The sequence below is a fragment of the Calonectris borealis genome, chromosome 5 (genome assembly GCF_964195595.1).
Source record: "Calonectris borealis chromosome 5, bCalBor7.hap1.2, whole genome shotgun sequence".
Taxonomy (NCBI): Eukaryota; Metazoa; Chordata; class Aves; order Procellariiformes; family Procellariidae; genus Calonectris; species Calonectris borealis.
Window position 1 is genome coordinate 48,323,948 of NC_134316.1, and position 14,542 is coordinate 48,338,489.

The window sequence follows — 14,542 nt, forward strand, 5'->3', positions numbered from 1 at the left end:
TGTCAAGAAATGTAACCAATAAAATTCTGAACAATGTTAAAAAATAAATGAAGATGTGGGCCATTGCTTACAAAATCCATTATAAATTGAAATGCTTCCCATTTTACTTGAACCAGGAATAAATTTAAAGTAGGGAGATTTTTAATGTGTTTAAACTTCTTGCTTCACTTTGAATCAAATTTCAGTAGTCTTACCAACTTGTCTGAAAGTGAATCAGAGTATAGACAGTGTATTTGGCCAGTTTTGTCTCACTGAACATCTGCTTTACTCCTCCTGGTGTGGTAGAAACAATGAAATATGGATCAGCTTTTAAAAACTATTTTTGTTTCAAGAAATATTTTTATCATCAACACTTTTTTTAACACATGTGATGTTGTATTGATAAAATCAGTATCTTTTAAATCAAGAAAAATGAAACTGCAGCTTCTGTTCTACCTAAAATTATTGCTTTGCACATTTGCCACAGGTTTTCCAATCAGATTGATACAAAACTTGAGTGCTCCAGCTGAGATCCAAAAGAGCAATTGAGTGTAACACAGATGAGATAATTTATGCTTTTCCTGCAACTGATATTTTTTAGAAGATATAATGCAGATTTTCTTTTAAAAAGTAAAATCTCAATGGACATATTTGAGATACTCCAACAGTCTATGGAACATTAACTTCCTACACCGTTGTAGGCACTGGCAAAGTGTTGCTGATATGAATTAGAAACACCGTGACACTAACACACAGATTATTGGCTTGATCAAACCGAAGAGATTTTGTGTATTTAGAAATTAATCTGATATAGAACACTTCTTTCCCCCATTCACTTATCGTGTTTTACCTGCTTGGGACTCTATATTTTACTCACAGTATTTTTCTATTTCATATCTGGAGTAAACCCAAAGCAAAAATCTCCTTTCCCCATACCATCTTTGTCAGATTTTGTTCTACTTTCATATCAAATAGTGATATCATACCAGTTCAATCTAACTTTTTTAGCATATTTCCTGAAGAATACTCCCATGTTGGAGCTTGCAGAGAACAATACACACGAGTGGGAAACCTCCTTTTCTGCTAAGGTGCAATAAGATGCTTAATGAACAGAGAAAATTCCTTGAAATTTGATGCTTCATGTGCAAAAGATCTGTCGAGATAAACAACATCCACTACTCTCCCCTCATCCAGCAACCTAGTCACCTTGTTGTAGAAGGCTGTCATGTTGGTTAAGCCTGATTTCCCCTTCATATACCCATGCTGACTGCTTAAAAATTAAATTGATTAAATTTAATTTTTGATCCAGCTGGCCTACTGACCACATCTCCACTAGGAACTGCCAGGAGAAACAGTCAATATTTTGATAACTCACAAATAAATCCTGAGCTGGAGAACTTTTTAAAAGGCATTTATCTTTTTCTTTGTTCATTTTTCCTGATTAGGAGGTCTACAGCAGTAGCCACTACAACTGCATCCACTTCAGTCTGCCAGCTAATCTTGACCTGTCAAATCTCTATGAAGTACTAAAACATTGACCTATCCAGCTTCATAGAAAATCCAGTTTTGGATCTCTTTCCTTATTTGGATTTCTTTCCTCATTATTCCAGCAGTTTTGTTCATGAATGTGATAGTTGACAGAACATTAATATTTCACACTAATAAACAGGCTGGCTGATACTGAAAAGATCAATGGCCTGAGGATGCAGACTGGGTTGAGGTGGTCAAACCTTCTCAGTACTACTGATATTCTCCTGAAACCCCTAACTATTTGGTCAAAAGTAGGGAGAGATATATCAAAGAATTTTAATTGCAGTCAGTCTATTGGTAATAGATTCATCCTCTCCTGGGCATTCTTAGAAGCTGACTACATTTTTTTTCAAACTCCACAGCTGCACATCAGTTGCTTCACCAAGTCATTTGGGAAGTTCAGCAGAGTGTGGCTTAACATCTATCACAAGAAGAGTATTAATATACCAACACTTGTCTGGCATGAGAAGCCACTTTGGCTGAAGACATGGTACTACATTTAGGCATTGAATCGTCAAGACGTGCAAATGAAAAAAAGGAGAATTAGTGCAGATGAGTAGAGACTAAACCTCAGTTAAAAGTGGCTTGTTAACACATCACTCACTGATTTTACAAGTTGCAAGGCAGAGCTTGAAGTAGAACCAGATCAGCTCTTCTTCAAGACTGAATTTATATGTCTAAGAGAGACAAATACTAGCATGGATTTCCAGCCATTGGGAACAAAGTAGGCAGTGCTGCAGTGACCCAATATATAGGGGAATATTTAGAATATATAGGAAACCAGTGTAGTAAATAAGTTAATAACTGAATGCATTAATAAATTAGCAACTCATTCTATGCAAATTAGAGAAATCATAGAAAAGAGATGGCAAGCACCTTGGAAGTCATTGCCTCTCCTCATTGTCAGAAGGGAGGGCTTATATCACTCTTGACAGACATTCTGTTCTTTAAGATCTCTCATGGTCTCCAAGCAGACTAAACTAGTGCTCACTGTCCTTACCGTTGGAACATCTAGCACTGACATAGTCTCCCTTGTTGTTTTACTGTTAGTTTATGTACAATCTCCTTACAATCCGTGATAGGCTTGTATTCCATTTCTCTCATCACAGAATTCAGCTCCTGTATCTCTGATTATTTTCACTGACCTTTGTTTTCTCCACATGTCGGCTTCCTTCTTAAAATCTGTTGTGCAAAACTAGTCAGGACTCTTGGAAAGGGCAGCTTTACAAGGGTAGAGAGGGTTCAAATCATTACTTCATACATGTAACATAATATTTCTGTATATACTAAGACCAGTATATGATTACTGGTCTTTGCAGCAGCATGATGTTGTTGGCCCATATCCCACTTCTGAACCAATATAAACCTTAGATTGTCTTCTGCAGAATTGCTGCTCACCTGTATCAGAACTAGTGTGGCCAGCAGGAGCAGGGAGGTGATCGTGCCCCTGTACTCGGCACTGGTGAGGCTGCACCTCGAATCCTGTGTTCAGTTTTGGGCCCCTCACGACAAGAAGGACATGGAGGTGCTGGAGCGTGTCCAGAGGAGGGCAACGAAGCTGGTGAAGGGTCTGGAGCACAAGTCTGATGGGGAGCGGCTGAGGGAACTGGGGGTGTTCAGCCTGGAGAAGAGGAGGCTGAGTGCAGACCTCATCGCGCTCTACAACTACCTGAAGGGAGGTTGTAGCGAGGTGGGTGTTGGTCTCTTCTCCCAAGTAACAAGCGATAGGATGAGAGGAAATGGCCTCAAGTTGCGCCAGGGGAGGTTCAGATTGGACATTAGGAGAAATTTCTTTACTGAAAGAGTGGTCAGGCCTTGGAACAGGCTGCCCAGGGAAGTGGTTGAGTCCCCATCCCTGGAGGTATTTAAAAGACGTATAGATGAGGCGCTTAGGGATATGGTTTAGTGGGCATGGTGGTGTTGGGTTGATGGTTGGACTCAATGATCTTAGAGGTCTTTTCCAACCTTAAGGATTCTATGATTCTATGATTCCAGTTACTCTGCAATAGCAGTAATTGAAATATGCTACAGAATGTGTCATACACTTCTGTTTTCAGAATGACATTGGCAGGCTGCAAAAAGAACTTTATTTATTTGCCCTCCAGTGAGGACCTTGGTAATGTTTATGCTAGGAAGAAACATTAACTTGTTCTCCTTATGATAACTAGTCAAGATTTAACTTCTAAATCCTTGTTGCTGATCCATCTCTAAAGGATTTATTTGGCTTTCAAAAAATATTTAGCTTTGGGAATTAACTAGTTTCTTCAATTTGTACTTTGATTGTGGTTTTTGTACAAAACCAGTGGGAATATAAAGAAAACCTTCTGCACTATCTGTACGGAAGCGCTGTACAATTTGGAGAAACATGGAACTAGTAAGGTTGTACTTTAAAAACAATTTTACATAAAGGCATTGTGTTTTCAAGTTGCTAGAGTAAGAGCTGAAATGATAGGTATCTCCTATATACACAAATGACACGAGAGCATCAGACCCTCCTGTGATGAGCTATCCTCATCACTGCCTACTTACATTTAGCGTTCTTCCTAGCAGAGAAAAGTATAATTGTAGAAAAGACTCTTTTCAGTGTTGCATACTGTCAGTGTGAGAGGTCAGCTTTCTTACCTGCTGTGTCCCCGTTGGCAGTTTGGGACCCCTTCCCCTTGCTGGCTTGATTCCATGATTGTCAATCCCTTTTTCTTATAGTCAGTAACAATAAACATGATTGTGGTTACAATTAGCTGCCAAAGCCCAGAATGGTAAATACATGGGACTAGAAGGAATGCGAGCACTCAGAACAGATTAATTGAAACATAAATTAAGGAGCTGGGACAAAGGCAATTACTATATTGAGGAAAAAAACTAAGAGCTCATTCAATAGTAGCTGATTTTAAGGATGCTTTGTACAAAACACAGAAATAAAGAAATGAGAAATCAGTGACCAGATGGGCTATGAAGCATAGGGAGGGAAAAAACCCTATCAAGTTAAATTTGTGGAGGAAAGCAGCTTTCCATTCGTGTTAGAACCTCACAAATACCACTGCTGTTGGGCTTTTTCCTTAAGATATTTGGCCTAGATGTCATTGACTGCATCTAGCTTATGAACTACTCTTTTCTCATAAACAATGGGCTTCAAGTTATATGTTGATTAGAATTTCCTTCAGTGTCTTGTCAAATCAAATAACTCATTTTTTCACCATTTCCTCATCCAAGATCCTGTACTGTCTATAACAATATTAAAAAATTACAATATCAATTTAAAATTATATTGATTTTGAAAAATAAAATAGCATTTTTTACTTTCTTTTTTGAACTAGATAATTACTCTGGGTCTTAAAGAGAAAATTAGGATTCTTATTTGATCACTTTATTGCAGGGTCTGTCTTAAAGACTATTGCAAGACTTCTGATAGGAATGTGAGATTTGTCAACACTTGTGCTGGTCTTTGCAGCAGCTTTTTCATTGCTCAAAAGTAAAGGTGATTTCCTAAATACACAGGTTTTGTAATTCCTTCCTTGATTTTTTGCAACAGCCTACTGAGAATGACAAATCATTGACAGAGAAGACTCTTGTTAAGCAGAAACTGTTCCTCTCAGGCGTGCTGTTAAATCTTTCTCATGGCTGAGTCTAGACACCATTTTTTAGATCTTTTTCACAAGCAGTGTGGATAAAATGGGGATTGAGTCAAAGGGAACAGCAGTGCCAAGGCTGTTGCTAACTATGCACTGTTACAATGAGAAGTATTTATTTGGCTGTCAGGGTAATGTGCTGCTTTAATAGTCATTCTCTGCCTTCTCTGAGGCTACAGCAGAAAAGGCATGGGATGATGGAATAAGTCCATGGTCCGGGCATAGTCTATTTAGACTAAATAAATGTAAGCGTGGTAATAAATGGGAGACAAATGAGGGATGGATTAGCCTAAACAGAAATGGAAGTAGGATCAGCCTTTACAGCACCAAACTCTAATTTGGGAAAACTAAGTCAAATTTTCTGTCTTTGTAGTGGGTTAACCTTGGCTGGATGCCAGACACCCACGAAGCAACTCTCTCGCTCCCTCGCAACAGGACAGGGAGAGAAAATAATATTAAAAAGCTTGTGGGTCACGATAAAGTCAGGGAGATGAATTACCAATTACCATCACAGGCAAAACAGACTCGACTTGGGGAAAATTAATTTAATTTACTGCCATTTAAAAATATAGTGAGATATAGTGGGATAACAAGTGAGAAACAAAGACAAAACTAAAAACTCTTTCCCCCTCCTTCTTCCTAGGCTCAACTTCACTCCTTCATTCCTGACTCTTCTACCTCCTCCCTCCCCGAACGGCGCAGGGGGATGGGAACGGGGGCTGCGGTCAGTTCATAACACTTTGTCTCTTCCTCTCCTTCCTTCTCATGCTCTTCCCCTGCTCCAGCATGGGGTCCCTCCCACAGGACACAGTCCTTCACGAACTGCTCCAATAGTTCTTCAAGAACTGTTCCAGCATGGGTCCTTTCCATGGGGTACAGTCCACCAGGAATGGACTGCTCCAGCATGGGTCCCCCATGGACCACGGTTACTGCCAGAAAGCCTCCTCCTGTTTGGGCTCCTCTCCATGGGCTGCAGCTCGTGCCAGGAGTCTGCTGCAGCATGGGCCCTCCACAGGCTGCAGCTTCGTTCAGGGCATGTCCACCTGCTGCAGTGGGGCCTGCTCCATGGGCTCCAGCTGGGTATCTGCTCCACTGTTAACCTCCATGGGCTGCAGGGGGACAACCTGTGTCATCATGGTCTTCTCCATGGGCTGCAGGGGGACAACCTGTGTCACCATGGTCTTCTCCACAGGCTGCAGGGGAATCTCTGCTCTGGCACCTGGAGCACCTTCTCCTCCTCCTTCTTCACTGCCCTTGGTGTCTGCAGGGCTGTTTCTCTCACATTTTTCTCACTCCCCTCTCTCACAGCTGCCGTGCAGCATTTTTTACCCTTTCTTAAATATGTTATCACAGAGGTGCCACCAGCATCGCTGATGGGCTCAGCTTTGGGGACCCAAATGGTCCTGTCTGACACAGGGGCAGCTTCTAGCATCTTCTCACAGAAGCCACCCCTGCAGCCCCCCTGCACCCCTGCTACCAAAACCTTGCCACATAAACCAAACACAATCTTGAAAAAGATCTTATACCTCAGTTCTTACTGAATTGAAGTTAAAAGCACTCCTCTGCTTTTTAAGATATTTATAGAACTAGGAAGTAGGAGATGCCCATATGCTAATTAAGAAGAAGCAAGCTGCTTTTACAACAATGGCACATGACTTATTTTCCTAAGGACTGTGGATATACTGTTATGCCATTTAAAACTTTTTGCTTAAAATACCTCCCAAATTTTATTGCTATCTATATTCTAAGAACCATTTCAAGTAAAAAAATGCAAAAATCAGTTGCTACAGGCAAAAATCCTACGCATGTAAGATTCTTCCACCTAAGATGTGAACAACACAAGCAATTAAAAACAGGCCTTCAAATTAATATTATTGCTTAGGTTTTTTTGTTTTTCACAAAGTGTGTGGTTTAACTTTTTTTTATCTCTTTTTCCTTTTATCCGCTTCAAAATGATAAAAAAAAATCAAATGCTGTTGGAGTCTTCATTTCTTCTGCCTGAATGATATAATCACTGTGTGCCACCACAGGGTTTAGGGAAGCAGATGCAACTGTTTCCATACCAATGCTTGTACAGCTCTGAAACAGTAAGCAACAACCGGTGTTGACAGCATAGGTCAATTCTATGAAACTTGTAAAACTTGCCCTCGAGTATTGTAACCAAATATAGAAAGAACTCACGTATTTGACAGTTATTTTTAAAGATTCTTACAAATTCCTGTAATGTGAGTCTTGTTACCTTTGAAAGCAGATAAAAAGCAGGGAAAGACAGACGTGTACACACAAAAAGCTTCTTCCTCTGCTGGATTTCTACAACTGACACCATGTTTTGCAAAAGATCGATGGAAGATTCTTCTGCTTCACTATAAATGTTCTTGCCCTGTTTAAAATATGCTTTTATGTGAAAGAATTCACTGAAACTGTGAGAACTGTGTGGTCAATTAGGAAATGTAAGACGTTGTACACCCTTCCTATAGAGAACAGGGAGGGGTCTCTGGTTCTCGTGTGCTGCTTGGAGAATAGTCAGCTGGCAGTCACTCACTTGTCAAGGGAGTTTTTCTTATTCTTCCCTGTTGTATATTGTCTAAAGTTTACTATCATATTTTTAACAAGGTGACTTGTGTTAAGGGTTTACAAGTCACCAGGGTCTCTTTTAACATGTTGGCACCTTCCAGCTGTTTTTCTCTTACTGAAGGATGGAAGCAATAACTATGATGTAGCTATGATAGCTTTGTGATTTCTGTTTTCCACTTGTAGTCACTACAAAAGAAAAAAGTTCTACTGCCTCCTGTAAGAACTGAATCAGGTAGTTAATATTTCCAATCCCTACTGTAGAATTTCCATAACCCATCATTCCCTGCTTGATGCTTTATCATCTATATCTATAGACATCCCAGTGCAGCTCAAAGTAACAAAACCAATTTGAATTCAGTGATACAGAAATGGAGTGATTTATGCAAGATAAGCACCAAAAAGTTTTGCATGCTTTTCCAATTCTTTTTGTCTTTGTAATCTTGAACTGTACACGTTACACATGAAAAGGTTTTCTCAAGATTGTTGAGTCCCCCTTTTCTGTGGACGAGCAGAAATAACAGCTGTGTGTGTGAATAAAATTGATACAGAAAAAGTCAACCGAGGTTGCTAAAGAAGGTTATGTCAGAGTTAGGAGATGAATCATTCCAGCTCCAGAAGACAAGTGATTCTTAAGAAATTCACCACATTCCACGTCATACGAGTTCCACAAGTTTATGCAAGATTGCTGTCAAGGGAAACTGTGAATATGCAGGTCTACAACCTTACCCAGGATCGACTGAGCGTGGCTTTTGGTCACAACTGCCTAAGGCAGGCTCCTGCTACACAGCAGTGCTCCCTGTCAGCATCCCGTAGGACCTGGAACTGATTTTACAATCTTGTTATTTGCCATCTTAAGCATGTGTTTTCCATTGCTTAATGCCTAAAGCTGTTTCTGCATTAACGTTTTATGGTTGTCTAACCACACTGGGAAAAATCAGGATTCTGAAAATTCAAGGCATTTTTTTTTTGCATAGGTTCAAGTGCCCCTCTATCCCAGGCTTTCATTGCGTTTGTGTGCATCTGTTTCTTTGCTATGTGAATTACTGGAAATCTTCAAGAGCAATACAATTAAATAGTTTTAAAATGTTAGTATAAACACAATGAAGGAAATGCTGGAGAAGAATTGTTCCTCCTGTACCAAGCATTTTACAGAATAAACAGAGACATGGCTCTTGCCCCAAGGAACCCTGTATGTTTTACATTCTTAACATGAAATAAGGAAAGGATGGAATTAGGACATTTAAATAATATTTTGGCTTCAACCCTGCTGTTCACTTGGTTAATGAAGTCAGTTTTCTTTGAAGAAAAGAAAAACATTATACCAGTTATTTTTCTATCCTTAGCTAAGCAACAAACTCTCGAGTATTTTAGAAACATGTGTATGACAATAGCCTCCAGATATAAAGGCTGTTAACAAGCTGACATGGAACATTTCTGCTTGTACACTATACAAGTGGAAGTATTGCAATGAGACTGCAAGAATATGAATACATTTGGGAAAAATAAGATACAGAAGATGCAGATGACCAAAAAGAAGGCACTAAAATGACAGTTTAACCAGCTGAGACACCCTCTGAATTTACTAAGGATTTTATTATGGTGAAACCAGAAACCCTATATGATACTACCCTAGTTTAAGTGTCATGTCAAAAAGAACATGTTAAAGAAAGCCAGTATGCCCACTAAATTTTCAAGGTGATGATGATGGGTTAATTTTAAATACAGACATATTGTAAATGGGCATTTTTAAAAGCCTTCTGGTCAGAAGAATAACAATGTGAAAATGCTTTCTCCAGCAAAACAGGTCTGTATTTAATCTGATCTATTTTCTTTTGCATCTGAAGTATACTTCAATAATATTTATACTGGTTAGTAATTAGAGATTTATTTATAGATTTTATTTTCTTTTCAGCTCGGAAATACTCAGCAAAACTGTAGAATGAAATATAGATGAAGTCATTAAGGTTCTAATTACATGACTCTTAGGAAAAAAAAAAACTATATAAACTTATTGTTTGAAAATCATGAACAGATGATGAAGTTGCTAAATTTCCAAGTGCTCTGTAGAGCAAATATATAGAGCAAGTCACCAGCTTTACATTTTAACATGGGCAATCCTCTCACTTCACATGCCATGGAACCAAAGAAAGGCCATACTGATTAGGCTGACTCTGTGGCCATAGGAATCTAGGGCCATGAGTTCCATAGATTAATATGTACCAAGTACTTGTCTGTCTTGTCAGTAGTACTGTTTCCTGACAATGTCCCTGAAAGCCCTCCAGTTCCTGTGCTGCTGCCTTCTTTTTCTGCTTTCCTTTTATGATTTGTAGACATCTAAGACATAGCCCATCCCAGCTGTCTCTTTTCCAAATTGAAAGGTTTTATTTAGTCATTCCTTGTATAGTAGGTCTTTCCTACCTAACTATTCTTGTTATCCTCCCCTATATCATCTTTTGTTTTACAACAACATTTTTAAGATGAGATACCAGAACTGCATGAATATTCAGAATGTGGAAACATCTGACACAACATGATCTAGTTAGATGTTCTGCTTTGTTAGAATTTCCTTCCTAAAAATACTATGACTTGAAAAATCAAAGCACTGCACTTTTCCAGAGCTTTATTTTCCAGAATAAAAGGAACATGTACAGTGATGTCACATTTGCTTATTTATTTTAAAACTAGTCACTTTGCTAGCTACATGGGAATTTAAAAAGCGAAGACTTACCATTGCAAAAATTCATCCTTTATTTAATTTCATTGCCCTCCTGAGCTTGTGCAAATAACTTAAGGATTTTGTGACTTTGTGAATGGCTGCTGTGATATAATTTAGATGTTAACTATGAAGCCTAATGACAATGTAAGCAAAACTCTTATGCCATTTTAAGAGAAATACTGATATGCTTTGGTAATATGAAAGAAGACGGTACACAAATCAATATTTTCAATTCTCCAAGATCCACCGTAAGCGTAAGATTCTATAAGACATCTACTCCAGTGTTTTATATTCCATTTAAAATGTATTTTTAAGACATTGTGTGATTTATTGTCAACAGATTACACACGTGACCTGCTTTAGTTAATCTTTTGCTATTTGTTAGTATTTTGTTAGCTGTTTCTCTCCTGTATATTTTAATACCTGTATAGAAACCTCTGCTTTTCATAAGTATTGTCATTGAAAATGTTCATTCTTAAAGTGCTTCTGATAAAACAAAGTATAAAATCTGTTTCAGCATCAGTGACATTACTTCACACATGCCATGGACATTAGTGATACAAACAGTAGATATCATGTAGGAAGTGTGCTGAGATTTCATTTATTCTATCATGAGGTTTTGGGTAACAATTTCTTCTGTCACCTAGGAGTTCAGCTGTTAATTCATACAATTAAAGTATACGGCATATTGTTCTGATTTTCCTCTTCTTTACTTTGTAATCCCTTCATTTAATTTCAAGCATCTGTGACATACCAGTTTGTTTGTGTTGGAGAGGAATAGAAGGGAAAACAGCTATCAGCATCACACCACTTGTGAGCACTGAGAATGCGGTTTGTAGATTTTCCCTATCAATTCCTGGATTGTGGTTTACATTCACTGTCTCTCTGATGAAAACATACTGAAAGGCATTTCACAGAGACAGCAACAATGGGTTTTGTATGCCACCATTGCTGCCAAAGTACACAGCAACCCTTCAACTCATTTCGTATTGAGTTGCCTATAGAATCAGTGTGGTCTGGCAGATAGGACTCAGCTGACTTTGTGTTCCTGTAATGTTAAATACCTGTTTTTTTCAGCAGAATAAAGTAAAATACCAAGCTGACCTTCCAAACATAAACTTTTGTCTTTTCAGTAGAAACCAATTTGCCAATTAATTTCAGTCATCGGGCTACTCAAAAAATTTTGCCAGCTGCAATTTATTTATAATTGTTGCTCATGAACATTCAGTATTTGAAATATGTGTTACAGCAAGTAAATTGAACAGCTTCTGAGATAATTTTGCAGGGCAGCTGTATATCTGTATTGAAATGTAATCAAGTAGCTTACAGAAAAAACAGTCCTTGATTATATGTGTTACCTTTGAAATAAAAAAATCCTATAACTTGAAGTTTCCTTCCATTTGTTAAGATCAAAGGTGAGCTGTACAGCTGTGTTAAATTGCATCCAGTAATGCCCCTGTCACTGGTGGCTCATTTGAGTAAATAAAAACATGCACTGGCAGAAGACTCAAGCTTGGACAAATAAGATTTCTGAAGCTGCATTAGCTCATCTTCATCCGTCAGTCCAAGCTCTGGCCATCCTTGTCTCTACTGTCAGTCTAGGCCGACATATTTGTCTGACCTCAGCAGATTGCCTGCTATCTGACTGTCAAAATATTCCTAATATTGAGCCTTTCCTCCTCTTTTATTACTCATATGCTGGTAGTCCCCAGCAGTGACCCTTCCCCATGTATATTTTTCCTCTTTAAGTTACTTCTCCTTGTACTTTGCATAACAGAAGTACTGTGCGTTCTTTAATGGATGTTTATAATGAAGTCCGGTGAATTTCAGTTATGAAGTAGTCTTTAACTAATCTTAGACTGAAATAGATATCATGGGATGTTCTTGATCTTTCCATTTTAGAGAATAATTCAGAGCTGGATATCTTGGATTCAACTGCTATTTAGCAGAAGAGGAATCAAAAAGTCATGAGTAGTTCCCTTGGCACCAAAATGTCAGTCAGTATCTTGACCCAAAATCCATTCCCAGGTTTTTTTTTGTTTTATTGGGTTTTTTATTGTTTTTTGGTTGGTTGTGTTTTGTTTTTTTTTTAATCTTCCCAACAGGGTCATATACATGGTTCAGGCTGGATTGAAATATTCTTTGTTTCTATGTGCTCCTTCCCCTTCTCATCCAGAGATGATGTTTCAGTCACACTCAGCTTTTATCCAGTGTTCAAGCCAAGTCCTTCTGTCCGGATTTTCGTATTCTTGAGTATGTTTGCATAGGGATATGGGCAGAAGTCTATTTCAAAAGAAAAGATACATCTAAATTTACTAGTCTCCACAAGATTTAAGGCCCTTCAATACCTAATTAGAATGGGTAATTAGAATCCTGAGCAAAACAATCCAAGTAAGGAACCAGCCTAATTCTGGAGAACCTCTTAAAACCACAAGAATTGCATTAGCATATGCTTAAATCACACACTAGCTATCTGCTAAGATAACTTCCAAAGACCACAATTGTATAGAATTCTTTGCAGAACTATACAGTGTGTGTTGCACATCTCACAGTTGAGAAAGTGATGATGTACATGAAATAAACTAATCACTTGTTGTGAACATTCATCATTTTATAGAAATAGACTCAAAATCTTATTTCTGTCTACACTATTTGGAGCAACTTTGGTCCAAATACTCCAGTCATGCAGTTCCATGTTGCAACAACCACGAAATTGCCGTGTACAAAGTTGCTCTTTCTCAGCTTTTGTTAGTAGGACTCCTATTTCAAGATTTTCATATTCACACACCAAGCTGCCACATGCGAAACTGTTTACCCAGTGCTTTCAGGGAGGTGAGAGATGACACCTTTTGTTTCTTGCACCAACATCCACCCCAAATCAGAAATAAACTTTTCTATTTCATAGCTACACACTGAGGGGTAACTTTGAAAGTAATTACAAAATGTGTGCAGAGGTAGAGGAAGATCTAAGTACCACAACTGAAACAATTTTCTGTATGAACCAATATTTTTACATAGCCCTGTACAACTATAGAGTCCGCTATCAGTGCAGTTGTAAGTATGGGATATAAATATTCAGAAAATTAGGGATTCCAATCTGCAAATTGGTGGAGCATGGGTGACAAACAAATGGACAAGAATTTCTCTTATATTTAGTTGAAGGAGAGATGGTATCTTGTGACTTTCCTTTCATTGTCTCAGAGAAATGTCCAAGACATCTCTAATTATAGTAGATAATGATGTCTATCTAGTATCTGCTTCATGCTATGAAAATCAGATCATGTCTTATTTTGACAAATTTTGCATACTAACATAAGCAAATGCTAAGCATTCTACAAATTACTTTAGACCACAGCAGTTAAAAATAATCCCTTTATGCAAATAGTCCACGGTATTTGCCTTTTCTGTTCATTGAAGATGCTTGAAGTTCATAGCTGTAAAATCATTTGTGAAAAAGTCTTATACAAAATAAGTGCTACTCTAATATTAGGACATACTGGGGTTAAATCAATAATGAAGTGGTTCAGATAAAAGACCTAAATGTTATTTTCTATCCTTAATATAATTTAGCAATATAAGGTGCTGAATTTCTTCATTAACTTGTTCTGTCATCTGGGAATACCTTCCTTCCCTCCTCATTGTATACAGTACCAGAGGAGTGCCAGATATTTTACAGACAGCAAAGAAAAAGAGCTATTTTAAGGAGTTATAATATATACTTATTTAAAAAATACAATAATGCAGAGTATTATTTGAAATTAGAAACTGTTTCTTAGGAAAGATAGGAAATAGTTCTGCATACAATGATTTATCTCTATGCCTTGTCTAATAGGGGCTAAGCAAAAATTAACATCAAAGCAAAATAGAATCTGAAAGCCTCATCATCTAGTTGCAATTAGATAACATTGATGTAGCAAATTTTGCTCAAGTTGATTAAAGGAAAGTGAGGGCACTTGTCAAACACTGTTAAGGAACTAGTTCCAAGTTTATTAACACACAATTCTACTCTCCCATGTGTTAGTCCACCTTTTTTCTACTATCTTGTTCACCTTTCTTATCTCCTAATTTTCATTTTCCAGAACAATTCTCTTTTAGTAGTATTTGTAGTCTAATTAGA